Here is a 27,076-nt window from a genome sequence, read left to right as displayed (position 1 = left end):
TGTTCTTCTCATTTTAGCAGGGATAAAGCTGTGTGTTGCATGTTTTATTACATACATGTTTGCATTTGCAAGGATATCAAATTTTTCATTGTAAGTGCAAGAAAGCTAAACTTACATGCTGCGTGTTGCACCTCGTCACTTGCGCTTATTTGTAGTATCTGTGCAGTTTTTAATCCTCCCATCAAAGCAACGTGGTATTCAACCAAGCTGAAAATGTTACAACTCTTCAAAGACAGTCAGAAGCCCTAAGAAACTTTCAGTCACATGACAAGTAGTTGGTATTAAAGCTTCAATTCACTATCAAAGTATCCATCAGCAACTTACCCAGAATTTGTTTTTAGCTGATGTCAAAAATGTACTCTGATCACAATATCGAACTACATTAGAGGATAAGATTCACTTTGACAGGAAGTAAGTTGTCATTTTGGGCAACTTATTGTTTTCACATGGAAATGGAAGGATGTTACTCGCATTTAGCACTAGACATGTGGGTGTACTGAAACTTGCTTCTCCACCACAATCTGTTAACAAATCACTGATGTCAGTCTAAATGGAAATGATCACATTTTTAAAAGTGAACCTTTTCTTGTTCCAGTGACATAGCCACCAGGGGAAATTCCCACAATCTAAAGTACAAATGACCAACTTTTAAGGTTTTAACCGATAACAGATCCCTTATTAAAATGCGAAGTGTTCAGATGGTTTAACACTTTCATTTTAATTAGCAAATTGATGTTGCTTTCCATGTTCTCAGTGGATTCCAGTCATGACATAGGCCATCGATTTCTAGTTGACTTGTTCGATGGAGAAGATCAGTTTCATTGTTAAAAATTTTTTCCAATTAAGGGGCAATTTACTGTGGCCAATCCACCTACCCTGTACACCTTTGGGTCGTGAGGGTGAGGCCCACGCAGATTCAGTGGGAATTTTACAATCTCTACAGGGTTTGTAAGTGACCCACAAGTGACCCAGGGCCGGGATCGAACCGGGGCCCTTGGTCCCGTAAGGCAGCAGTGCTAACCACTGCGCCACCGTGGTTTCATTTTTTTAAAGACTCAAATTGGAAAGCTCAAGATTTTGAACATCAGAACATTGTCTTTCGAGGAGATTCATCAACTATGTGACTTTTGAGTTTGCTGTTGGATCAGTTATTGCTTTGAGACACACTTTTCCATGGATAATTTTCACTGCTCCCACCTCTTAACAGCATAATGAATTCATAAATGGCAAGTAACTCACCCCCTGACTCCCCAAAGCCTGTCCACCATTTACACGGCACATGTCAGGAGTGTGATAGAATACTCTCCACTTGCTTGGATAAGTACAGCTCCAACAACACTCAAGAAGCTCAACACCATCTAGGGCAAAACAGCCTGCTTGTTTGGCACCCCTTCCACAAACAGTAATTCCCTGTGCCAGAGCCCACAGTAGCAAGTACAGGATGCATGACAGGAACTTCCAAGGCTCGTTTGGCAGCACCTTCCAAATCCATGCCATTGAGATACATGGGAACGCCACCACCTGCAAGTTCCCTCCAAGTCACTCACCATCCTGACTTGGAAATATATCATCATCCCTTCACTGTCGCTGGGTCAAAATTGTGGAATTCCCTCCCTAACAGCACTGTGGGTGCACCTACTCCTCAGGGACTGCAATGGTTCAGGATGGCATCTCACCACCGCATTCTCAACGGCAATTAGGAGTGGGAATTAAATACTGGTCTAGCCATTGAAGCCCACACTCAGTCAGTCAATTTTTAAAATCCTATTCCATCAATGACAATTGACCTCTAGTATTTCACCTAAGGCCCCTTCTACATTTACGAACTTCGTGGTGAATGCAGGACATCCCACCTAGCCCAATTCTGTTTGTGTCTGACGTCTCCACATATTGAAACTTTCCAGAGGGGCTCAATGGATGGTAATCAGGAGTGGGAGTCCTTGCTGATTTCCTTCCCTAGTCCAGAGATGCTAAAACCAATTGTGCTCCGCAATTGTGTTTTTTAAAATTGTTTTTTAAATTTAGAGTACCCAATTAATTCTTTTCCAATTAAGGGGCAATTTAGTGTGGCCAATCCACCTACCCTGCACATTTTTGGGTAGTGGGGGCGAAACCCGCGCAAACATGGGGAGAATGTTCAAACTCCACACGGACAGTGACCCAGAGCCGGGACCGAACCTGGGACCTCGGCGCCGTGAGACTGCAGTGCTAACCACTGCGCCACCGTGCTGCTGCTCCGCAATTGTAACCTGGTTGTGATCATCTGTCTTCATTGCTCAGTTGCATGCTATCATTGTCAACATTGTGGTCAGGAAAACTGTAGTGCTTCAGAGTTACAATAGTAATATTTATTGTCACAAGTAGGCTTACATTAACACTGCAATGAAGTTACTGTGAAAAGCCACTAGTCGCCACATTCCGGTGCCTGTTTGGGTGCATGGAAGGAGAATTCAGAATGTCCAATTCACCTAACAGCACGTCTTTCCGGGACTTTAAAAAAAAATTTAGAGTATCCAATTCATTTTTTCCAATTAAGGGGCAATTTAGTGTGGCCAATCTACCTAGCCTGCACATCTTTTGGGTTGTGAGGGCGAAACACATGCAAACACGGGGAGAATGTGCAAACTCCACACAGACAGTGACCAAGAGCCGGAATCGAACCTGGGACCTCGGCGCTGTGAAACAACAGTACTATTCACTGTGCTACCGTGCTGCCCTAGTCTAGTCACCATGGTGCATTTGAAATTTTGTTGAGTCTTCCCAAAGACCAAGGGCGGGATCTAACTAAATGGGAACATAGTCCGATAGCAAGCACATTTAGCTGCATGTTTCCTGGTGCTTGCAGTGCTGAAAAACACAATGCTATAACAGGGCACTCACATTAGATAGGGGGCATCAGTGGGGAACACGCGGCCGAGGCCATACACAGCCCAGTCTTTTGTCCTGAGAAGCTCTGCTCGCCGGAGCTCCACAGTGTAGCGAGAAATCGGGGCGCCATTTTTAATGGCAGTGCCAGGTTACCACACTGCCCAAAGGGCATGCGCCTGGTGGCCTCCGATCATCTGGGAGACCCCCATGAGTACCATTCCGTCAGGCCCCCATTCGTGGAGACCATGACTTAACGGCGCTCACCCGAGATCTCCGAGGCGAAGGAGGTAGATCCCGCATCGCGAGAATCGGCAGATTTGCTAAAAAGTGATCCTGCCCACAATGGGCGGGATTTACGTCCCAACGTCTCGAGAGATCACGTGAGGGGTTGTGAATTACGGAGATCCCGGGCGTGGGGGTCTCCCGGCTTCTATCCCCACACTGCGCTATGGTGAGCTGATTTTCGGGCTCAGCGCGCCCGTAAAACCGCACCCCAATTTTAGCAAATGCAGGAAATCTACTTTGAGGTTACTGTTGAGTTTTTTCGATGGTGGTGACAGTGTCGATAAGGCAGAGGTGTGGGCAAACCCCTCTTTTCCACTCCACCGGAGAAATCACCTAAATTGTCCCAGTCCCTTCCCACACCCCGCAGTGCGACTTGGGGCCATAGGCATCTGACCTGGTTGCTGGTCCGTATGCTGAACTGGTAGCAGTATCAGGGATCTTGCAAGGTATAACACTTCGGCCCACTTATTCTGGAGCAGACCACTCAAACTTCATGTTTTTGTCCATGATTTTGCTGCCTGGCTCCGAGTGCCAGATATAGCAAGTGTAAATGCCTGGCACATGAACACCTGTTTCCCCATAATCCATTCTAAATCGGCATAAAAGCAGCTTTAGTGGAGTGAGAGTGACATTCTTCTGTATAAACTTAATGCTTGCATTACAGTAGACACACTGTATTTAGGTTAATAGAAGCATTAGTCACACTGTGAGGCCCATTTACAGCATTACCCTGTAGAAGGGTAATGCTGGTAAAACGCCTCGAGGGCAGCATTAACCTATATTGAAATTTGCTTTACAGTTCAATTTTATGTTATGTGCAATCAGTCAAATTTCATATCTTCCTGTAGTTCAATAGCCAAGCAAACTGTGGAACCGATACAGTTTAGTAAAATCTTTAGCTCTTTTCGTTTCAGGCCTCATCATTTCCAAGACAACTCTACCTTTTTTGGGGTTATAAAAGTTTGACCAAATGGCACCAAATGTCACGGCCTGATCTAGGCTGGTCCACACGATTTCTCCTGTGCAACTTCTTAATTTTAGCTGTGGTGTTAAGTCAGGCCACTGCACAAAGGGAAGGCACTTCCTACATCACTTGTATCTTGTGCCCATTCACAGAGTAATATTGGCATTGTTCGTTTTGAAGGGCGCATGCTGCCCATCTTTTATTGGATTGGCTAATTGAACAGAGGAGCCTCTGCAGATTGCACGGGAAAGAGTGTGAATGCTTTGTTTTTAGAAATTGGTTACACGCTAAGTTGAAGCACATTTTTAACAAAACCTCACCACTGTTGATACTGACAGAGTGCGAAAGCTTTCCAGTAAATTGCATCCCTTGCAGATCATCCCACCCATGTCCCATGAGCGAATAATAAAAAAAATGTTAGATCTGAAAGGAAGTTGAAAAGCAGGATTAAGTTACACTTGCTCTTGGGTTTAACAGTATGTGATACATCACAACAACCGACATGCATATGCTGTTTCCAGCTCCGTCTCATTTGATGAACCAGCTTAAGCTAGAAGATTGTTTTGTTGGGTCTAAAAATGGCAACACTTGATTGAAATCTGACTGGAGTGCCAGATTTTGATTAGCATAGACCAGTTTCAAATCCTGTTCAGGAGTTAAGCTCATTTATGTCCTCCTATTCTAGTGTGATTTTTTTTCCCCTTTGTGAAATTTCTGTGTGCTGTACACTTCTGCTCTTGAGCATCTCGCATTGGCAATTTGCTTTCCCCTATGGAAAGTGCAAAACTGTCCCAATTTTCATTTTCTTTTTCTGTTGAATCGCTGGCCATCTGTCTCTCCACAGTGGTCTGATTAAGATTGTCCTAGACCAGTACTTACCCCCTGCAAAGACAACATGGATTTCTGGCCTGTGCTTTCGCTACTTGCCCATGGTCTCAAATACTTAATGATCTAGCTGCAGAGAAAGGGTTGTTTGTTGGAATGTTTTCAGTGGTTCCGTACTTGTGCTCTTGCTAGCTGTCGAGGGAAGCTAAAGCTCCTTATTTCACTGGACGGGGGGTGGCAGCAGCAATATTTCTGCCCAGGTTGATGGTAATGAACGGGCAGATATTGTGCTGGGAATCCAGATGCTAGAAGCATGAAAACAGCCTCAGATGGGCCGCATTTATCAGAATCTGGGAGTGACATTTGGGCGGGACAACATGCACGTGTTGCAAAGGCTGTCCTTTTTCTTCTCAACAATTTGTATATGATGGGGACATGTTGGTTATTGATGATGCGTGGTTAGCCCATGTTAAATGTTGCAACAGGGACAGATGTTGCCTTCTCCCCCTTGGTAACTGAGTGTACATGAATTGGGTGCTGTTGAACTCTCCAAGATTTGATTTGTGCTGAGATGACTGAGGGAAAGCATGGTTGGCCTTTGCAACCATGAATTTGGCAAGAGAGAAACCCCAGAGTTTTAACTGCGATCCCTATTCTGAAGTCTTTGTTGGGAGTTCAGTGCTGTAGATGTTGTGGCTGAATTAGTATTGGCATCACTGTCCAAATTGCCTGGCAATACATGGTCACACTCACAGATGAAGTATCTCCAATAAGGACAAGGTGCCAAAACACATACTGTACCATTCTTAACTCAGCATCCTGTTGAGTTACTTTGTTTGAGAGGTTGTGAGCAAGCAATTCCCAACTTGGGACGGAGACACAAAATAAACACCAAGAATACCACCCGCGATTAATGTTATAAACTTTGTGTCAGCTGGCATGAGTGAGAACTGCAGGTAGTCTTCACCCCCCCCCCCCCCCCCCCCCCCGTAAGAATTGGGAGAAGGAATAACTTAAAAATGAAGCAAAGAATTTTTGAAAAAGTTGAACTGTACACACAAACCATTACGACATTCAATTACGTTTTTGAAAGCTTATATGATTGATAATTGTTGTCACGCATACCGCCTTCTCTGTGCAATTATAATGGGTAAAATGTGTGTTAAAGGTGAAGGAGAAAATGAGAAAAGTAACTACATCAGGCCCAGCCTCACATTTTCAAATTAATAAACAATGTGCTCCTTTTTCATTTCTCATTCTCACATCACAAGCTTCTTGATGATAATCTTTTGTGTAACACAAAACCGACTGTGATAGGTTCTGACAGCAGAACAGAAAACTTTCTCATGTAACAGAAATGTGAGCCCGGAGCCGAATGGATTTTATTGTGTGCAATTTTTCGCGGCAGCTGAGTGAATGGTAGCATTGGCAACATCTTCATTCCTCTTGTCAATCAAAGGCTGTAAAGCTCTTCTGTGTACAGTATCTATAAATTAAACAGCTCATTTCTACTGTTCATTAGAAATAAAAACATTCTCGGCTTAGAATGGGTTAAAGAAAATACGGGTAAATTTCAGCAATTTTTCGCTACATTATTGAGTGTGAATTTCTGTGAAGGAATGGACGTTTACATTTTCTTCTAATGCGTCCCTGGCTCCTCTTTGCTATTTTCTGACATTCTTTTAATTTGCCTGCTAAATCCCATTTATATTTACAGTGCATTGGGGTAACTTAAACTGAGGTTTAGAAGGCCCAGCTGTTGCAAGGACAGCTGAGTTGGGCAGCAGCGAGGATTTTCTGAGAGCGAAGAGTCTTCCGACATGTGCATTATCCAGCTGGTAAGCGCTCGTCGCACAGACTTTTCCACAGGGGAAGAAGATTTTGAGCTCCCATTCCCAACCCGCAGTGAGGTTCGTCTCATGAGCAATTACGGTATTACCTATTGAAATGACCTAATATAGGGTGGCACGGCGGCGCAGTGGTTAGCACTGCTGCCTACAGCGCTAAGGACCTGGGTTCGAATCCCGGCCCTGGGTCACTGCCCGTGTGGAGTTGCACATTCTCCCATGTTTGCGTGGGTTTCACCCCCCACAACCCAAAGATGTGCAGGGTAGGTGGATTGGCCACATTAAATTGCCCCTTATTTGGGAGGAAAAAAAAGTTGGTACTCTCCATTTATTAAAAAAAGGAAATTCCCTTGTAATCCATTATCTTGGAGAATGATCAGTACACGATAGACCACAGGTGCCAAAAACCCTTTAAGGAGGATGCAACCCACCAGCTATTGCCTCATGCCATAGAAAAAAAGGGGAAGCTCATATAATGACCTTTATTGAGGAAATGTGCAAGAAGTGTGAGTCATTAGAACAGATTGTCAACTTCTGCAAGGTGACCTGCAACTACGTCTGTCTTTTCACACTGCTCTGCCTTACTATAGCATAGACTCAATTCAGGTAGCTGTGAGAGTCTCTGTATTTTCAGCTAGGCTGCGCTACACCCTTAACAACACAGTTGGGGAACTCGCAGGAGTTCCAAAACCCATTTTAGGAGAAACCAGGAGTGTTGGTATGAGAAAAATGGGGGAGGGGATGTTGATGAAGAGAGGGCAGCGGGATAGAACATTAAAAAATGGCAAGAGGTGGCAAAAGAGAACGGGGGAAAAGCCATGAACATCCACCCAAATGTCACATAAGTGAGACTTTTGAGATCTAGACACATTATGTAATGGCCCAAAGTTATGTGACCCCCAAAGCCTTGACTTTTTTTCCCCTAATTTTAGCTGCATAGATCATCACTATACTAACTTGGGAGAACCACAGCTTAGGTAAAAGGAAGAGTATTGTTTGGCATCAATGTAGTGCATTCATTTGTTATAATACCTCAGACTGAACAATAAGCCACTTGCCTGGGCCTATTTGTTACAAACAAATGTCTATAAATTTCAGTTTATCTATTAATTCAAGGTGGAATGGCCAGCAATAAATGCAAGATCAGAATGCTTGGCACTCTTCACATGGCTGAACCGGTATAACCTCCACCAGAAATTCAGATTATTAGCCTTTTCCCATATAATATGCCAGCAAATCACTTGATCTTACTGACTTACTGAGAAAAGCATCGAGAGGACAATGCTGCTACCAGCATTCGTGAGGGGAAAACATCAAAGGTGCACCTGTGGGAATACTATACCAGGACCAGTGATAAATTCTTCTGACTGAGATCATATTCAACTTGTGACAATCAACAGCTCCAGGGACCGCACACATCGATTATCATGAGTTTTATGTGTCACAGTACCTTGGGTACAGTAGATTGAATACAGTGGAACTCACATTTAATAGTTCTTATATTAAGTAGCTGCATTTTTTTATGACATTTAAGCTTGGATCAGAACCCATTTATTTCAAACCTTAGTTACACGTCAAGTCAGTGTTTGACTGAGCATGGCAGCAAAGTCAATGGAAATCGGGGGTGGGGGGGAAACTCAACAACCTTCCCTCACACAGGTCAGAAATGGGTTGTTGGCTAATTATTTCAGTGTTCCTCAGATACCAAATTAGCCTGTGCCCTCATGCACCTGGACAACATTCAAGCTTGGGCTGATAGGTGGCAAGAAATTTTCATGTCACACAAGTGTTACGATCCCAATTGATATTATAACTGGATGGGAAGATCCCAGAATGAAACCTTGGTTCAGAACACCATGGGCTGGTTTCTCCCAAAATGAGACATGGGGCGGGTCGGAGAATCGCGGAGGGGGGGCGGCGCGAATCGGGCCACGCTGCCCCGACGCCGCCAGGCAATTTTGGCGCCGGCATGGTTGGCGTGGCGCTGGTCATTGGCCGCTCTACAGGGCCGGCCCACCGATTCTCTGGGCCGAGCGGCCGTACGAAAAGAGCAGAGTCCCGCCGGCGAGGTTCTAACCTGCTGTGGGCCAGCTGGTCCTCGGCGTGTAAGGGTCGAGTCGCGGCCTTTTGCAGGGGGGGGTGCGGGGGGTCCGACCCTGGGGGGGGGGGGGGGTCCGGCCCTGGGGGGGGGGGGGGGGCTCCGATGTGGGCTGTGATCGGGGCCCACCGATCAGCGGGCTGGCATCTGTAGTCCTGCGCCATGTTGCGTCAGGGCCGGCGCGTTAAAGGAGGCCACTGTGCCTGTGCGCGTTGGTGCCGGTGCCACTGTGCATGTCCTCGTTGGCACCTGCGCACTGCGCATGCGTGGATTCCGCGACGCACAGTTTGTGTAGGCATCTGCAGCTGGAGCGTCGTTTACAATGGCGTGGACACTCTGCCGCGGGATTGGAGAATCCCGTCCTATGTCCCCACGTTGGCGTAAAAACTGTGGAGTTTTACTCCCGAAATTTTCGGTGCCCGGAGGATCAGCACTGAGCCCGATTACGGCGTCAAACTGGATTCACCGCCCCGAAGACGACCGCGATTACAGTGTCGGACTGCGGAGAGTCCAGCATATAACTTTTACATTGGTCCCTAGAACAGAGTCACAGGACCACTAATTAATTTTCACAACAAAAAAAAATGTATTAAACATTTTGTTTTAATTTAGTGTACCCAATTATTGTTTTCCAATTAAGGGGCAATTTAGAGTGCCTAATCCACTTACCCTGCACATCTTTGGGTTGTGGGGGTGAAACCCAAGCAGATATGGGGAGAATGTGCAAACTCTACACGGACAGCGAACCAGGGCCGGGACCGAACCCGGGTCCTTAGCACCGTAGGCAGTATTAAATGTCGCCCAGTATTAAATATGATGTTTGATTTACCTTTGAAGGCTTTGTCCCACTTTAAATCTGGGTACTGCAATAGTCTCTTTAACTCAGAACACTTTGTTTTCTTTTCCTTGAATTCTTCTGAACAATACCTTGGCCTCTGTTCAATTAATTCCAGTCGTCTTAAACATTTTTTCTGTCCCAATTCCTTGGTTATCTGGACTGTAACTTGTATTTTAGGAAGCCTGCCTATTTGCATCCCCCGTCTTGTCCAGTCTTTCTTCTGGCAGAGTTGAGAGATGTTCACTCGGAGGTCATACATAAGAACATAAGAACTAGGAGCAGGCGTAGGCCATCTGGCCCCTCGAGCCTGCTCCGCCATTCAATTAGATCATGGCTGATCTTTTGTGGACTCAGCTCCACTTTCCGGCCCGAACACCATAACCCTTAATCCCTTTATTCTTCAAAAAACTATCTATCTTTACCTTAAAAACATGTAATGAAGGAGCCTCAACTGCTTCACTGGGCAAGGGATTCCATAGATTCACAACCCTTTGGGTGAAGAAGTTCCTCCTAAACTCAGTCCTAAATCTACTTCCCCTTATTTTGAGGCTATGTCCCCTAGTTCTGCTTTCACCCGCCAGTGGAAACAACCTGCCCGCATCTATCCTATCTATTCCCTTCATAATTTTAAATGTTTCTATAAGATCCCCCCTCATCCTTCTAAATTCCAACGAGTACAGTCCCAGTCTACTCAACCTCTCCTCATAATCCAACCCCTTCAGCTCTGGGATTAACCTAGTGAATCTCCTCTGCACACCCTCCAGTGCCAGTACGTCCTTTCTCAAGTCAGGAGACCAAAACTGAACACAATACTCCAGGTGTGGCCTCACTAACACCTTATATAATTGCAACATAACCTCCCTAGTCTTAAACTCCATCCCTCTAGCAATGAAGGACAAATTTCCATTTGCCTTCTTAATCACCTATTGCACCTGTAAACCAACCTTCTGTGACTCATGCACTAGCACACCCAAGTCTCTCTGCACAGCGGCAAGCTTTAATATTTTATAGTTTAAATAATAATCCCGTTTGCTGTTATTCCTACCAATCGGGAAAAAAATTAGCTAAACTAAAACTTGAAAGCTTCTCTATCTTACAAAGCCGCGGTTGCTAAGCAACACAATTGGCCAGAAGCTTAAGTGGACCAGCCATATGAATACTGTTGCTAAAATTGTGGTTCAGAGGCTCGGAATTCTATAGTGAGTAACTCATTGCATGACTTCCCAAAGAGTGTGATGGAACACTGCAATTTTACCTAGCGTGCAGTTCCAAAAACACTCGAGAAGCACTACACCCAGAATAAAGCAGCCCACTACATTGGCATCCATTCACCACCTTAAACAGTCACCCCTCTGCTACAAGCACAGTGTGGCAGCAGTGTATACCATCTATTAAATACAGTGCAGCAATTCGCCAAGGCTCCTTAAACAATACCTTCAGGGCAGCACGGTGGCGTTGTGGTTAGCATTGCTGCCTCACGGCGCCGAGGTCCCAGGTTCGATTCCGGCACTGTCCGTGTGGAGTTTGCCCATCCTCCCCGTGTTCGCGTGGATTTCGCCCCACAACCCAAAGATGTGCAGGGTAGGTGGATTGGCCTCGCTAAATTGCCCCTCAATTGGAAAAAATGAATTGGGTACTCTAAATTTATATATATATATAACAAAACAATACCTTCAAAACCCTTGGCCTCTACTATCTAGAAGATCAAAGGCAGAAGACGTGTGGGAACATAACCATCTTCAAGTTGCATCGCTGTTATTCCACTGTTGCTGGATCAGAAACCACTGAACTTCTCCGCCCCACATCACCGTAGGTGCACCTACCCCACTGGGACTGCATTAGTTGAAGAAGGGAAGCTCCCTCTCATCTTCTCACAAGCAATTAGGAATAGGCGATAAATGCTGACCTTACCAGCTATGTTCTCATCCGACAACTTAATAAAACACACTTCTAAGGCAAAGAGACGGCAATATGGTCAATCTGTGTGCTGGCATAAAATTATATAACTGCAAATCTTGACTCTTTCTAAGTTCCACTTCTTAGGTAGTCTCTTGGAAAGGAAGGGAATGGTTCCTCACAAGTGTATTGGGCTATGCCTGTCCCATGATAACCTGAAAACATGGGTTACTGCTCTCACATTGACTGCCTTTCCCCATGGCCACTGAGAGAGTGCCTTTGGACTGGCAATTTTGCTTAACCCATTCAGTCATAAATCATAATACCTTGGCTCAGTGCTGAGCAAATAGGTTCTGGGAACTTAAAGGAGCTGATGTCAGACCCAGGATGTCATTACACCACCACTGCGGATCACTTCTCTCTTTCAAATTTAGTTGGGCAATTTGGAGTAAATATGAGACACATTATTACTGTAGCTGCCACCAAGGTCTAAAAAGAGTGGCACACTCCAGCATGTGAAGAAAATACACATCTGCCAAATAATGGTATTAGGGAGCTCAGAGCAATTTTGCACGTTGTAGTTTTGACACCCACACAAATTTCCAGAAACACATACCAGTAATATTGTTACAGCACTAGTGATGTTATTAATGGGGAAATGAAACATTGACATGGGTTTTTGTTATGCTGAAACAACAAAACTGAAATTTTAAAAATCTAAAATCCATGCAAAATTAACCCTTTTCAAAGTGCCACAAGGGGGTAGGTTCCAAATGTGCAAAATCTGGTCAGTAGACAAGAGCCTGTTAGGACAGGACCAAAGAAATGACCCCAGAGGTTGAATTATCCAATTTTATTTGAGAGTTCAGAGCGATCTTAATTATAAATATCGGAAGAGTTTGCTGTTTGGTTGAGAATGATTAATATGTCCCCTTCTGTCATCTTTGAGTCCTCTAATATTCACCAACAGTGGGGTTAACATCAGTATTTGACATGTGTGAAACATACATAGTGGAACGGCAACCTATCTTTTCATAAATCCAATTTAGTTTCTGTTGCAGTTATATGCCGACAGCACATAAGTCTCCATCACCTGTCTCAATTCCTTCACTGCTTATCTGACGTACAAACTTGGATAAGTAACAATTTTCCCCAGCTACCTTGTTGGGACTGAAGTTATCGCCTTTGACTCCACCAGACACTTCATACCCTTGCTACCAATTTCATTCCCCGTCCCAACTATAGTCTTGTGTTGAAACTAACTGATCACAATCTTGGCGTCTAGGTTCACACAGAAATGGATTACCAACCCCATGTCCTCACCTACTTCCACTTTTGTGTCATTGCAGTCTCCTACCGCTGCCCATCTGTTGCTGAAACCCTTCTCTTTTTTTTTAATAAATTTAGATTACCCAATTATTTTTTCCAATTAAGGGGCAATTTAGGGTGGCCAACCCAGAGCCGGGATCGAACCTGGGACCTCAGCGCCGTGAGGCGGTTGTGCTAACCACTAGGCCACCGTGCTGCCCTGAAACCCTTCTCAAGCTCTAGTCACCTTCGTACTTGACTTTCCCAATAGTCTCATGACAAACCTACCATTCTGCACTATCTGCAACTCATCCACATCCTGTCCCACACTAAGTTGAACCATTGCCCCTGTCCTTGCTGACCTATACGAATCCTTAAACCTCAGACCTCGGGCAGCATGATGGCGCAGTGGGTTAGCCCTGCTGCCTCACGGCGCCGAGGTCCCAGGTTCGATCCTGGCTCTGGGTCACTGTCTGTGTGGAGTTTGCATATTCTCCCCGTGTTTGCGTGGGTTTCGCCCCCACAACCCAAAAAGATGTGCAAGGTAGGTGAATTGAACACGTTAAATTGCCCCTCAATTGGAGAAAAATGAATTGGGTACACTAAATTTTAAAAAACAAAAACAAAAAAAAACCTCAGACCTCAAATTCTAATCCTGATAAATAATCCGAAAATGAAATGAAATGAAAATCACTTATTGTCACAAGTAGGCTTCAAATGAAGTTACTGTGAAAAGCCTGTTCAGGGAGGCTGGTACGGGAATTGAACCGTGCTGCTGGCCTGCCTTGGTCTGCTTTATAAGCCAGCGATTTAGCCCAGTGCCAAACCTCTTTATTGTCTTATCTCCTCCAGCCTTGTGCAATTTCTCCCACCCCCACACACACCCAATGCTATATTCCTCTGACTCATCTCGTGAATTCCACCCACCGGCCCTCCAAAATCATACCTTCAACTGGACGCCCTTCCATAAGCCCTTCTCTCTCTCCATAAAAAACATGACTGTGAACAAATTGTTGATTATCCTTCTTAAGATGATCTTTGGTGGTTCAGCCTTCAATTCTCCCACATGCCTTTGGAAATGCTATGTGATTCGTTTTTCTGTTGAAAGTGCATTGGAAGTGTGATTTGTTGCTGCATTTCGCCAGTTGTATCATTTTGCCTGTAATGTGCCATTTTAAATTCTCTGACTCGGAGCTCATTGGATACTGTGCAAAACTGGTGTTTGTAAAGTGAAAAGCTGAAATTTTATAGGACGCATTGCAGAAATAGGAGCGTGCGAGACCTAAAGCATTTTTACTGAAATCTTCTCAATCCCAAGACATCATAAGATAATGTTTCAGAATGTTGGGTATGTGTCCAAAGGTGCTTTTTTGAGTTAAGTTGTTAAATTGTTCCAGTCTGCGTGTAATGTTGGACTTAAACAAGTGGAAACACCTTGGAAGCTTTGTTGCTCTTAAAAATTCAGAAATGATTGACAGAGAAATGTCCCAGTCCAGAAACTTGTTGGCAGTGCCAGAGGTAACCTGTTTACCTTGCAAGAGACAATGTAGTGTAAAGAAAACTTATATGTTTTTCTTTGTAAAGTTTCTCATTTGGAAACATTGACATTGGAGACCGTTTTGGTGACTAACCCAACAGCTGGAAAAGCTATCGAGCGGCAGCTTGACGGCAGTTATGCAAAAGAAAAATGTATGAGGCTCGTTGCTATGTGTATGTCTGTAGCAACAAGATTCCCTCTTATTGCTCTTTATGGGTTCATACAATCAGGGTACAAAAGTCATGGTTATTAACAACAAAAGGGTCCAAATTGCGCTGCAGGCCTTCATCCTGCAACTTGACAGATTGCAACAGGAGCAGTAAGTACTGTAAAATTGTGCTGCGGTCTTCAACCTGGTGTCTACATTGAGCAAATTCTCACTGCTTTTGACATTTAATGGAGGTGTAGCTGTTGACATGTTTCGGTCAATAGCTGTTTTGTCATTTTTTCGGTGTGTGTTCAAAAAGGCAAGTAAAGCTTCCAAGTTATTATTGAAATGCTGTGACCTGTTTGAAGTTGTTCTGTGATTCAACTGCACTGAAATGAGAAGATCTTGTTGAATGGTGCCAGCTTGAGGAACTGAACAATCATTGGGTCCATTGGCTTGACATATTCCAAATAACTCAAAGCTAAATAAAACACAATGATATCGCTAATAGACCAAACCACTGGATGTTTCGCCTTTCTTCAGAACCAATATCCTTTGTGTGGTGTAAATGCTACAATGGATTTTGATACAGACTCTTCCATTTTGGTCAGGATTCCCTCAATGGCTCAGTATTGATCACTATTCTGTGCTCGGATCGCTAACATCAGCCAATCAAGTAGGGTGCCATAATCTCAGCATCTCTTTGTCATGGAGGGGGAAATTGGGCAGGGTTTTTGCTTTATTGTGGAAGTAAGATGTGAGAACCTGTAGTTAATGTGGAAAATGCGGAAATACTGAGCAGATCAAGCAGCAAAAGAACATATCTGTACTAGGGTGGAAGACAGGAGAGATTAAATGGCAAAAGAACTGATGGTGCAAGTCAGCTGATTTATTTATTTCCCTTTTGTTCTCTTTTCTCTGCTTCTGTGCTTGCTTTAGACCTGTTACATCTCTAACTGTTAACAGTTCTGATGAAAGGTCATCGACCTGAAAGCTTAACTCAGTTTCTCCACAGATGCTGCCTGACCTGCTGAGTATTTCCAGCCTTTTCTGTTTTTAATTGTAGGATTCCTGCTCTGATTGCTAACCAGTGATCCCTGGTGGGCTTGAGTAACTTGTGGGACATGATTGAGTTCACTATTCCATCCTACTTGTGGTGCCCCCTTCAGTGCTTCTCCAGCTACTTCTACTTGGCACTGTTCATCAGGTCCTGTCATACCTGGCAGTGTGGTAAACAGGCATTCTTATATAATAACCACAAAGACAATCAACGACCTTGAATCCCTTCCATCATAAGATCAGAAGTGGGGATGTTTGCGGATGACTGCACAATGTTCACCATTTGTGACTCTTCAGATAATGAAGCAGTCCATGTCTAAATGCAGCAAGACCTGGGCAATATCCAGGCTTGGGCTGACAAGTGGCAAGTTACATTCGTGCCACGCAAGTGCCAGGCAATGACCGTCTCCTAAAAGAGAGGATCTAACCACCTCCCTTGACATTCAATGGCATCACCATTGCTGATTTCCCCACAATCAACATCCTGGGGTTACCATTGATCAGAAACTGAACTGGACTAACCATATTAACATTGTGGCTACCAGGGTGGTTAGAGGCTAGGAATCCTGTGGTGGGTAACTCACCTCCTGACTCTCCAAAGCCTGTCCACCACCTACTAGGCACAAGTCAGGAGTGTAATGGAATACTCTCCACTTGCCTGGTTGAGTGCAGCTCTAACAACATTCAAGAAGCACAAACCATCCAGGACAAAGCAGCCGCTTGATTGCTCCCCTTCCACAAACATTCAAACCCACCACCGACAAACAGTGACAGCCGTGTGTACCATCTACGAATCTACGAGATGCTCTACGTGAACTCACTAAGGTTCCTTAGACAGCACCTTCCAAACCCACGATCAGTACCATCTAGAAGGACAAGAGCAGCATATACCTGGGAACCCCACCACCTGGAGGTTCCCCTCCAAGCCACTCACCACCCTCACTTGGAAATATATCGCTGCTCCTTCTCTGTCGCTGGGGCAACATCCTGGAACTCCCTCCCTAACAGCACAGTGGGTGTACCTCAAGGACTGCAATGGTTCAAGAAGGCAACTCACCACCACCTTCTGAAGGGCAACTAGGGATGGGCAATAAATGCTGGCCTAACCAGCGATGCCCACATCACGTAAATTTTTTTTTTTTAAAGCGCAGTTGTCTCACCCGAGCTCTTGTGTGCTCAGGTTAGAACTATTTGAAATGATTCTTCCCGCTTGTCTGCTTTGAACCCTGCAAATGAATCTATAAACCAATAATCCAAGACAACAGAGTTTTAAACAAAAACAAGAAAAGGCAAGGTAAATCAGGAAGTAATAATTAGGAGAAACCCTCTTTGGAAATTAGAAGCTTGACGATTACAAGAGGAAGGAAGGACTGATGGGAAATTAACTGCAAGAATGATTGATTTAAAGCAGACATCTGACTGCCAAGTTTTGATTCCCATAGTTTTGATTGTGCCTTAATAAATTAACATGGCTTTAATGAAAATATTTTCATGGATGGATTTAGGAGAAATGCGTATCTTTTGTAAACTGAAAAGAAAGCATTTTTATCATGAAGACAGTGTATGTGTTCGCATTTCCTTTTTGTGCAATAGTAAACAAACATTTGAAACTATTTCCCGTCCAAAAATATTGCACAAGTCTGTGTATACTTTAAACTCTGATAGGAATTCACCGCCCCTTGCTTCTTGCAGCGATGAATAGATTGGAGAATCATCAGTAGTGTTGCAGCCCTATATCATTCTGTTCTATCTTGACTCTTTGCTGGAGCAGGGGACTTGTGAATTTTCCCCCATCAGCTTTACTTACTGGTTTTCACAGTACTGATGAGCCAGTGCGCAGTGCTTGCAAACCACATTTAGTAAAGGTTCTCCTTTATCAAAGTGTAGCACTTAGAAATCCTAAGAAGATTGAATTTCTTTGAAATTCCAATCGTCTTCGTTAAATCTGATAATTTGCGGTCTGCAGCATTAAAGCAATGTAAGACGGCTTATTGTGTTACACAAAGACGAGGAGCTGGAATTTTGTCATTCAGTTAATGTGAAACAGGCCTGAGTACATCATTGTTAAGTTATATCATTAAATTCACCGTGGCTACCATAACAGAACTAGTGTAATTCATTTGAAATAAAAACAGTGCTGGAAATATCGGCAGGTCAGGCTGCATCTGTGGAGAGAGAAACAGAGTTAACATTTGGAGTACAATGGGCATCACAGTAGCACAAGTGGATAGCACTGTGGCTTCACAACGCCAGGGTCCCAGGTTCGATTCCCTGCTGGGTCACTGTCTGTGCGGAGTCTGCACGTTCTCCCCATGTCTGCGTGGGTTTCCTCCGGGTGCTCCGGTTTCCTCCCACAGTCCAAAGACAGGCAGGTTAGGTGAATTGGCCATGTTAAAATTATCCCTTAGAGTCCAAAGGTATGCAGGTTAGGTGGGGTACAGGGATAGGGCGGGGAAGTAGGCCTAGGTAGGGTGCTCTTTCAGAAGGTCAGTGCAAACTCGATGGGCCAAACGGTTTTGTTCTGAACTGTATGGATTCCACGGTTCTCTGAAACAAAGAATGATGTGCTGGTTCATGGGGCTTAAGAAAGGATTTATTAGCTTTCAATTAAGGTGAGGGAAGGGAAAGGACTAGCATTTATTTTTTTTTAATAGACATTTTATTGAGGTATTTTTGGTAGTGTAACAACAACAAAATAAGCGATGTACATGAAACTATAAACATAGTGCAAAAGCGGTCTCCCTTCCTTACAGGTCCCACCTTTATTAACCCCCTACTCTAAGCTAAACTAACCACCCCCCCCCCCCCCCTCTGCTGACAATTAATTTTCCGCGAAGAAGTCGACGAATGGTTGCCACCTCGAGGCGAACCCCAACAGTGACCCTCTCAAAGCGAACTTGATTTTCTCCAAACAGAGAAAGCTAGCCATGTCTGATAGGTCTCCGACTTCGGGGGCTTTGAGTCCCTCCAAGCTAATAATATCCGTCTCCGGGCTACCAGGGAAGCAAAGGCCAGAACGTCTGCCTCTTTCTCCTCCTGGATCCCCGGGTCTTCTGACACCCCGAAAATCGCCACCTCTGGTCTCAGTGCCACCCTTGTTTTTAACACCGTGGACATGACATCTGCAAACCCCTGCCAAAATCCCCTAAGTTTCGGACATGCCCAGAACATGTGGACATGTGGTTCGCTGGTCCTCACGCACATTTTGCAAACTTGTCTTCCACCTCAAAGAATCAGCCCATCCGGGCCACTGTCATGTGAGCCCAGTGAACGACCTTGAATTGTATCAGGCTGAGCCTGCCACATGTTGCGGACGTGTTGACGCTACTCAACGCGTCCGCCCATAGACCATCCTCTATCTCTCCTCCCAGCTTCTCCTCCCACTTGCGCTTCAGCTCCTCGGTCTGCGTCTCTTCTTTTTTTTAAAATTTAGAATATCCAATTCATTTTTTCCAATTAAGGGGCAATTTAATGTGGCCAATCCACCTAACCTGCACATCTTTGGGGTGTGGGGGTGAAACCCACGCAGACACGGGTCTGCGTCTCTTCTGACCCCATAAGTACCTTGTAAATGTCAGAAATGCTCCCTTCTCCTACCCACCCTCTGGAAACCACCCTGTCCTGAATCCCCCTCAGTGGTAGGAGCGGGAAGGATGACACCTGTTTACGTAGGAAGTCCCGCACCTGCAGATACCTGAATTTGTTTCCCTTCGCCAACCTAAACTTCTCCTCCAGCGCCCTCATACTCGGAAAGCTCCCCTCTATAAACACATCCACCATCCTCTAAGGACTAGCATTTACCTAGAGCCTTTTGCTTCATAAGGCAGTCCCAAAGCTCTTTATAACTAATGAAGTATTGTTTGAAGTGATGTTGGCTTCGCTGGCTAGGTCAGCATTTCTTGCCCATCCCTAATTTCCTTTGAGAAATGGTTGAAGGGTAAACATTGGACAGGACACAAGAGGAATTCCCCAGTTCTTCTTCAAATAATGCCATGGGATTTTTATTATGCTGGCCTGAGAGAGGGCCATTTAAAGTGGGCATGTCCTGCAGTGTGGTACTTGCTCAGTACTGCACTGACGTGCCAGCCTGCCTTACGTGCTCAAGTTTCAGGAGTGAATTTAAGAGGAGAGGGACAATTTTCCTCTGCTCACCCTCTTAATGCTCGGATACTAGTCAGATCGAGAATACCAGATTAAAATATCCAGAAAAATACTATTGTGATTATTTATTAAATTAGTCCATTGGAGTCATTTCCTATATGCCCTTTAAAATGGAAATTAGGAGGCACCATTTCAGATTTTTTCAACCAACTCATGACTGTCGTTACTTTCAGGAACAAATGGTTTTGAAATGTTTGGAAATGCTACCATATTTGAAATATTAAATACCTTGCCCAATCACTTCATTGCATTTTACTATTAATGTGATTCATTCAATGTTTTGAAATGAAGAATAACACTGTGTGATAGAAGCAGTAATGTATACTTCATGCAAATTTTCACTATTTTGTTCACCTAACGATAAGTTTGTAACAAATTATCTGTAGCTTCTTGTATTCTTATTGGACAGCACGGTAGCACAAGTGATTAGCATTGTGGCTTCACAGCGCCAGGGTCCCAGGTTCGATTCCCTGCTGGGTCACTGTCTGGAGTTTGCATGTTCATAGAATTTACAGTGTAGAAGGAGGCCATTCGGCCCATCGGGTCTGCACCGGCTCTTGGAAAGAGCACCCTACCCAAGGTCAATACCTCCACCCTATCCCCATAACCCAGTAACCCCACCCAACACTAAGGGCAATTTTGGACACTGAGGGCAATTTAGCATGGCTAATTCACCTACCCTACACATCTTTGGACTGTGGGAGGAAACCGGAGCACCCGGAGGAAACCCACGCACACACGGGGAGGACGTGCAGACTCCAAAACAGACAGTGACCCAAGCCGGAATTGAACCTGGGGCCCTGGAGCTGTGAAGCGATTGTGCTATCCACAATGCTACCGTTCTCCCTGTGTCTGCGTGGGTTTCCTCCGGGTACTCTGGTTTCCTCCCACGGTCCAAAGACGTGCAGGTTAAGTGGATTGGCCATGCGAAATTGCCCTTAGTGTCCAAAAAAAAAAGATTAGGAGGGGTTATTGGGTTACGGGGATAGGGTGGAAGTGAGGGCTCAAGTGGGTCGGTGCTGACTCGATGGGCCAAATGGCCTCCTTCTTCACTGTATGTTCTATGTTCTGGATGGTGCTATACAGTCAGGTTGTTTGAAACAAGTGGTGTCAATATTTCAAATCTTGTCCTTTGTTTCTATTTGAATGCAGTGCAAGATTCGCTATTCATTGATATCAATCCCTTCGCCCATCTACCCTGCACATAAAAATAGGTTTCGAAAAAAAGATTACAATTCATTCCGTTTCATCCATTTTACAAAGGAAGCAAACCTGGGAATTTTTGGAACAGAAAAGGAAAGGTCTGTGATCAGCTTGTTTTTCCCTGGCTAACTTGGATTATTTTTGTGTTTAAATTAGTGACCAAACGTGACTGGCGATGGGAAAAATTTTATTTTCAAGATGGACACATAGCAAAGGGAATATATCAAACCATTAAGAAACTTTGGATTTGCATCAAAGATGCTTGCTCCTGACTTCCTTTATAAACAAAACTTGTGTGCATATATCCTGCCCAGTTTTGTGTTTACATCATGATGAGACCTGTGCGTTTTATTACTTGGAATGACTCCAGCTCTTAGCTTGGAGTCATCAGGTCTCCTGCCATCAAGTTTGGAACTAATCCAGTAACCAATACCGTAGTGACTGGAATGTAAAAGCCTTCTGTTCATAAAATTGGTGAGCAGAAGAAAGTGAAATGAGCTTCGATAACCTTGTGTGCATGGTATGGTATATGGAACTTATTCTATGTGGCAGAGATAACATGACAACACAAACCAGCCCATAAATGGAAAAAGAATGTTGATGTGAAGCACTATTTCAAATTAAATCACGACTTTGATGTTGTGCCGAACTAGTCTGAAAAGTTCTACGTTCTATTTACAGCACAAGGGCAGATCTATACAAACTGGTAAAAGGCAAATTCATGACTACTTCAGAAAATACTTCTTCATATAAAGAGTGATCAATACCTTCAATGATAAAGCTGCCATAGTCCCAGATGACCATGGGCTGTTTTCCTCTTTGAGGGGGAGAGCTGTCTGGTGGTAATTTGACCTGAGGATCACCACACCTCAGGTGATGGGCAAGGTTGAGAAGATGGGCCTTCAAAGATAACCTGGTTTAGCTCAGTGGCCTAGACAAGTAGATTTACTGTAGGAGTTCTGGTTTGTGATGCAGAACAAGGCCAGCCGCGCGAGTTTGATTCTCGTACCAGCTGAGGTGATTCACGAAGGCCCCAACTCGCCTGAGGTGTGGTGCTCCTCAGGTTAAACCACCACCAGTCAGCTCTCCCCTTCAAAAGGGAAAACAGCCTATGGTCATCTGGGTCTATGGCGACTTTACCTAACCCTAGAGGCATAAATTCTGGAAACATTCAATTAGTGAGTTAGCTGCAACTATTGGGGAAACATAGATTTCTATAGAAGGTTGACCTAAGTACTGGCAGCACAGCAACACAGTGGTTAGCACTGTTGCTTCATGGCACTAAGGTTCAAGGTTCGATTCCCGGCTTGGGCCACTGCCTTTGCGGAGTCTGCACGTTCTCCTCGTGTCTGAATGGGTTTCCTCCGGGTGCCCCGGTGTCCTCCCACAAGTTCCGAAAGACGTGTGGTTAGGTGAATTGGACATTCTGAATTCTCCCTCTGTGTACCCGAACAGGCGCCGAAATGTGGTGACTGGGTGATTTTCACAGTAACTTAATTGCAATGTTCACGTAAGCCTACTTGTGGCAATAAAGATTATTATTTTAAAAAATTATTCAGTGACCTCTTCTGTCTGTATTTACATTCAATATCTTCGGCAGCACTATCATAGATGTCGTTTTTTAACCTTTTCTTGTGTTTTCCATTCCACTCATTTGCCTTTACCTCTCTTAGAGGACCAGCAAGCTGTTTGTTATTCTCTGCTCAAATAAATTTTCTTCATGTGTTGCTGCTGTTATAAAAACTGAGCCGGTCTGGCGGCATCTGTGGAGAGAGAAACCGAGTTAGCGTTTCGAATCTGTATTACTCTACTTCAGAGCTGCTGTTATCTAACGAACCATTAGGATATACGTGGGAACTACCTCATTGTGGTTTCCCCTACTCTTCCCGTAGTTCTTTCTATTGTTTGTCCTTTGTTCACCCCCACTGATGGTCTGTTGAAACCTTAATGAAGAGAATCCGGGGCCGGATCCAGCTTTATGGGTCACCCTTGGCCATGTTACTTGCAACTTTATTACATCCTCTTCTGCATTTGCGTTCCTGCGGTTTATTTGTTGACCGTGGTAAACTGTGAGAATATCCTGGAAGTGTGAGCAACAACATCATGACTGGATCTTTTTCTCTCTGTTTCCTTCCCCGTTTCTGCCATAATCTTAACAAATTTGGACATGTTATGAATTCCCCATTGATGCAACTGATGTAGAATTGAAGCCCTGAGATAACGGAGGACTGGCTGAACGTTTAGATATGGTGCTTTACTGGCTCTGGAGATGAAGATTGGATCATCAGTAAATAGAGGTAGGAGTTGCTGTAATGGCTCAAATAGTTTATGTAGAGTGGACAGATGCATTCAAAGCAATAAGGTGCCAGATGTGATCTCATTCTCTTCTGAGTTAACTGGCCTCAAGTGATAGGAGTACCACAAGTGGTCTCGGGAAGGGAACATTTGGCCCGAGTTCTCACTCTGCAGTATTATTCAAAAATCACTGCTGGAGATACCCATGTGAGTAGATATTAGGTCAGAACAGAATTAATTTTCCTGGAGACTAATTGAGAAGGCGCACAGTTGAACAATGGCCACTCAATTAACAGCAGAACTTTAAACAGGAACTGAAATTCCCCAGCTATAGATTTACTCATAATTCTCAGCAGGAGAATGAGCTCATGCAACTCAAGAAATTAAATAAGTGAATAATACTTTGACTGGAAGAACTGAGAAATATTTGCAGTATTTAACTGGCAATGAAATAAACACCAGTATTGTGTGGTTAGCTATACATGTATAATTATATAATGCACATAAACTATAATGCATTAACAAAACAAACATCATCGTGTTTTTTCTAATCATCAGATGTAAGCACAGGGTGGAAATGAGGGCTTAAGTGGGTCGGTGCAGACTCGATGGGCCAAATGGCCTCCTTCTGCACTGTATGTTCTATGGCTGGGAAGGCTACCAATTGTTTCCCACCCTAATTGCCCCTGAAAATGTGACGGTGAACCACCTTTCCATGCAAATGCTGTCCTTGTCCTTCTAAATAGTGGAAACCGTAGGTTTGGAAGGTGCTCTTGAGATTTGGCAAGATCTTGCGACGCATTTTGCAGATAGTACTATGTGCTGGTGGTGGAGGAAGTGACTGTTTAAGGTGGCGGATAGGGTGTTGATCAAGCAGGCTTCGCCCTTGATAGTGTTGAGCTCCTTCAGTGTTCATAGATCATAGAATTTACAGTGCAGAAGGAGGCCATTCGGCCCATCGAGTCTGCACCGGCTCTTGGAAAGAGCACCCTACCCAAGCCCACACCCCTACCCTATCCCCATAACCCAGTAACCTCACCCAACACTAAGGGCAATTTTGGACACTAAGGGCAATTTATCATGGTCAATCCACCTAACCTGCACATCTTTGGACTGTGGGAGGAAACCGGAGCACCCGGAGGAAACCCACGCATACACGAGGAGAACGTGCAGACTCCGCACAGACAGTGACCCAAGCCGGGAATCGAACCTGGGACCCTGGAGCTGTGAAGCAATTGTGCTAACCACTATGCTACCGTGCTGCCCCTGGAACTGTACTGATCCAGGCAAGTGGAGAGTGTTCCATCACACTCCTGACTTGGGCATTCCAGATGGCGGATCAGCTGTGGGGAGTCAGGAGGTGAGTTACTCTCCCAGGAATTCCCAACCTGATTTGCTCTTGTAGACACAATATTACTCTGGCTGGTCCAGTTAAATTTCCCCAGGATGTTGATGGTGGTGGATTCGGAGATGGCAATGCCGTTAAATGTCGCAGGGGGATGGTTAGAATCATCTAGAATCATGTCTAATTTTCAGGAATCCATCATTGGATTGCAGGAGTCATCGTGGCAGAAGGTTTTGGGAGGTGAGATGTTTTGATAATGGACTGAATATGGAATTTGAAGCTCAGCTTGAGGCTAAAACATCATGTGAGAATGTGCATTGTTAAGTTTAATTTGAGCAAATAACCAAAGAGGGGTTTTGGATCTGAGGAGCTAGTTAAGGGGATCGGGCAGATGCAGTCAGGGAAGGCACCGGGGCCGGATGGGTTCCCGGTGGAATTTTATAAAAAGTTTGTGGACCTAGTGGGCCCCTTGTTGGTGCGGACACTCAATGAAGCGTGGGAAGGGGGGACTTTGCCCCCGACGATATCGCGGGCGCTGATCTCGTTAATTTTAAAGAGGGACAAGGACCCCCAGCAGTGTGGTTCATACAGACCATATCTCTCCTCAACGTGGATGCTAAGGTGCTAGCAAAAATCCTGGCCACCAGGATAGAGGACTGTGTGCCAGGGGTTGCGCACGAGGACCAGACAGGTTTTGTGAAGGGAAGGCAGCTGAACACGAATGTGCGGAGATTATTGAATGTCATCATGATGCTGGCGATTGAGGGGGAGGCAGAGATAGTGGTGGCGCTGGATGCGGAGAAGGCCTTCGATAGAGTGGAGTGGGGTACCTATGGGAGATGTTGGGGAGGTTTGGATTTGGTGAAGGGTTCATTAGATGGGTAAGGCTGCTATATGAGGCCCCGATGGCGTGCGTGGCCACCAATGGGAGGAGGTCGGAGTACTTCCGGCTTTACCGAGGGACCAGGCAGGGTTGCCCCCTGTCCCCCTTGTTGTTTGCACTGGCAATCGAGCCGCTGGCGATGGCGTTGAGGGATTCAGAGAGGTGGAGAGGCTTGGTGCGAGGTGGAGAGGAACATAGGGTGTCGTTGTATGCCGATGACATGTTACTGTATGTGGCGGACCCGGTGGGAGGGATGCCGGGGGTGATGGAGCTGCTAGCTGAGTTTGGGACCTTTTCAGGTTATAAATTAAATTTAGGCAAGAGTGAGGTGTTTGTGGTGCACCCTGGAGACCAGGAGGAAGAAATTGGTAGGCTCCCGCTTAGGCGGGCAGGGGAGAGCTTTAGGTACCTGGGGGTGCAGGTGGCCAGGGACTGGGGGACTCTTCACAAACATAATTTCACCAGACTTGTAGATCAGATGGAGGAGGAGTTCAAGAGGTGGGACATGCTGCCATTGTCGTTGGCGGGGAGGGTACAGTCCGTCAAAATGACGGTGCTTCCGAGGTTCTTATTCCTCTTTCAGTGCCTGCCCATCTTTATCCCCAGGGCCTTCTTTAGGAGAGTGACTTCCAGTATTTTGAGCTTTGTGTGGGCACATGGGACTCCGAGAGTGAAGAGGGTGTTCCTGGAGCGAGGGAGGGATAGAGGCGGGCTGGCGTTGCCCAACCTTCTGGGGTACTATTGGCGGCCAATGTGTCAATGGTGCATAAATGGGTGATGGAGGGGGGAGGGGCGGTGTGGAAAAAAATGGAGATGGCGTCATGTAGAGGTACGAGCCTGGGTGCCATGGTAACGGTGCCGTTGCTGCTCTCCCCTAAGAGGTTTACCACGAGCCCGGTGGTGGCGGCGACCCTAAGAATCTGGGGACAGTGGAGACAGGGGGAAACAGGGGGCTCGATGGAGGCTCCACTGGGTGGCAATCATCGGTTCATCCCGGGGAACAAGGATGGGGGATTTAGGGGGTGGCAAAGGGCGGGCATCAGTAAATTGAGGGACCTGTTTATTGGCGGGAGGTTTGCGGTCCTGGGGGAACTGGAAGATAAATTTGGGCTTCCCCAAGGGAACATGTTCAGATACTTGCAGGTAAAGGCGTTTGCTAGGCGACAGGTAGAGGGATTCCCTTTGCTGCCCTCGCGGGGGACGATGGACAGAGTGCTTTCGGGGGTGTGGGTCGGAGAGGGGAAGGTGTCTGACATCTATAAGGTAATGCAGGAGGTGGAGGAATCGTCAGTGGAGGAGCTGAAGGCTAAATGGCAGGAGGAACTCGGGGATCAGATAGAGGACGAGGCTTGGGCGGATGCCTTGGAGAGAGTCAACTCTTCCTCCTCATGTGCGAGGCTTAGTCTCATCCAATTTAAGGTGCCGCACCGGGCCCACATGTCCGGGACTAGGATGAGTAGGTTCTTTAGGGGTGAGGACAGGTGCACCAGATGCTTGGGGAGTCCAGCGAACCACG

At 45.3% G+C, this 27,076-nt stretch overlaps 1 protein-coding gene across 12 annotated transcripts in view; it reads left to right on the top strand.

Moving 5' to 3' along the window:
- The window catches only part of raraa (retinoic acid receptor, alpha a), a 656,519-nt gene that overhangs the window by 226,249 nt on the left and 403,194 nt on the right, over nt 1-27,076 (top strand). For 3 of the 12 annotated variants that reach the window (XM_038778950.1, XM_038778948.1, XM_038778946.1), the window contains one exon: nt 23,240-23,334. The exons of 7 other annotated variants lie outside the window; for them this stretch is intronic. The gene's annotated coding sequence lies outside the window, so the exon portion shown is untranslated. Of the gene's footprint in view, nt 1-21,116; nt 21,136-23,239; nt 23,335-27,076 lie in introns of those variants that run through there. 2 more of the 12 variants (XM_038778952.1, XM_038778951.1) reach the window with 2 other exon arrangements.

This window comes from Scyliorhinus canicula, chromosome 19 (genome assembly GCF_902713615.1).
Source record: "Scyliorhinus canicula chromosome 19, sScyCan1.1, whole genome shotgun sequence".
In the NCBI taxonomy this organism is placed as follows: Eukaryota; Metazoa; Chordata; class Chondrichthyes; order Carcharhiniformes; family Scyliorhinidae; genus Scyliorhinus; species Scyliorhinus canicula.
Note: the sequence above shows the minus strand (reverse complement) of the source record. Positions and strands in the feature narration are given on the sequence as shown.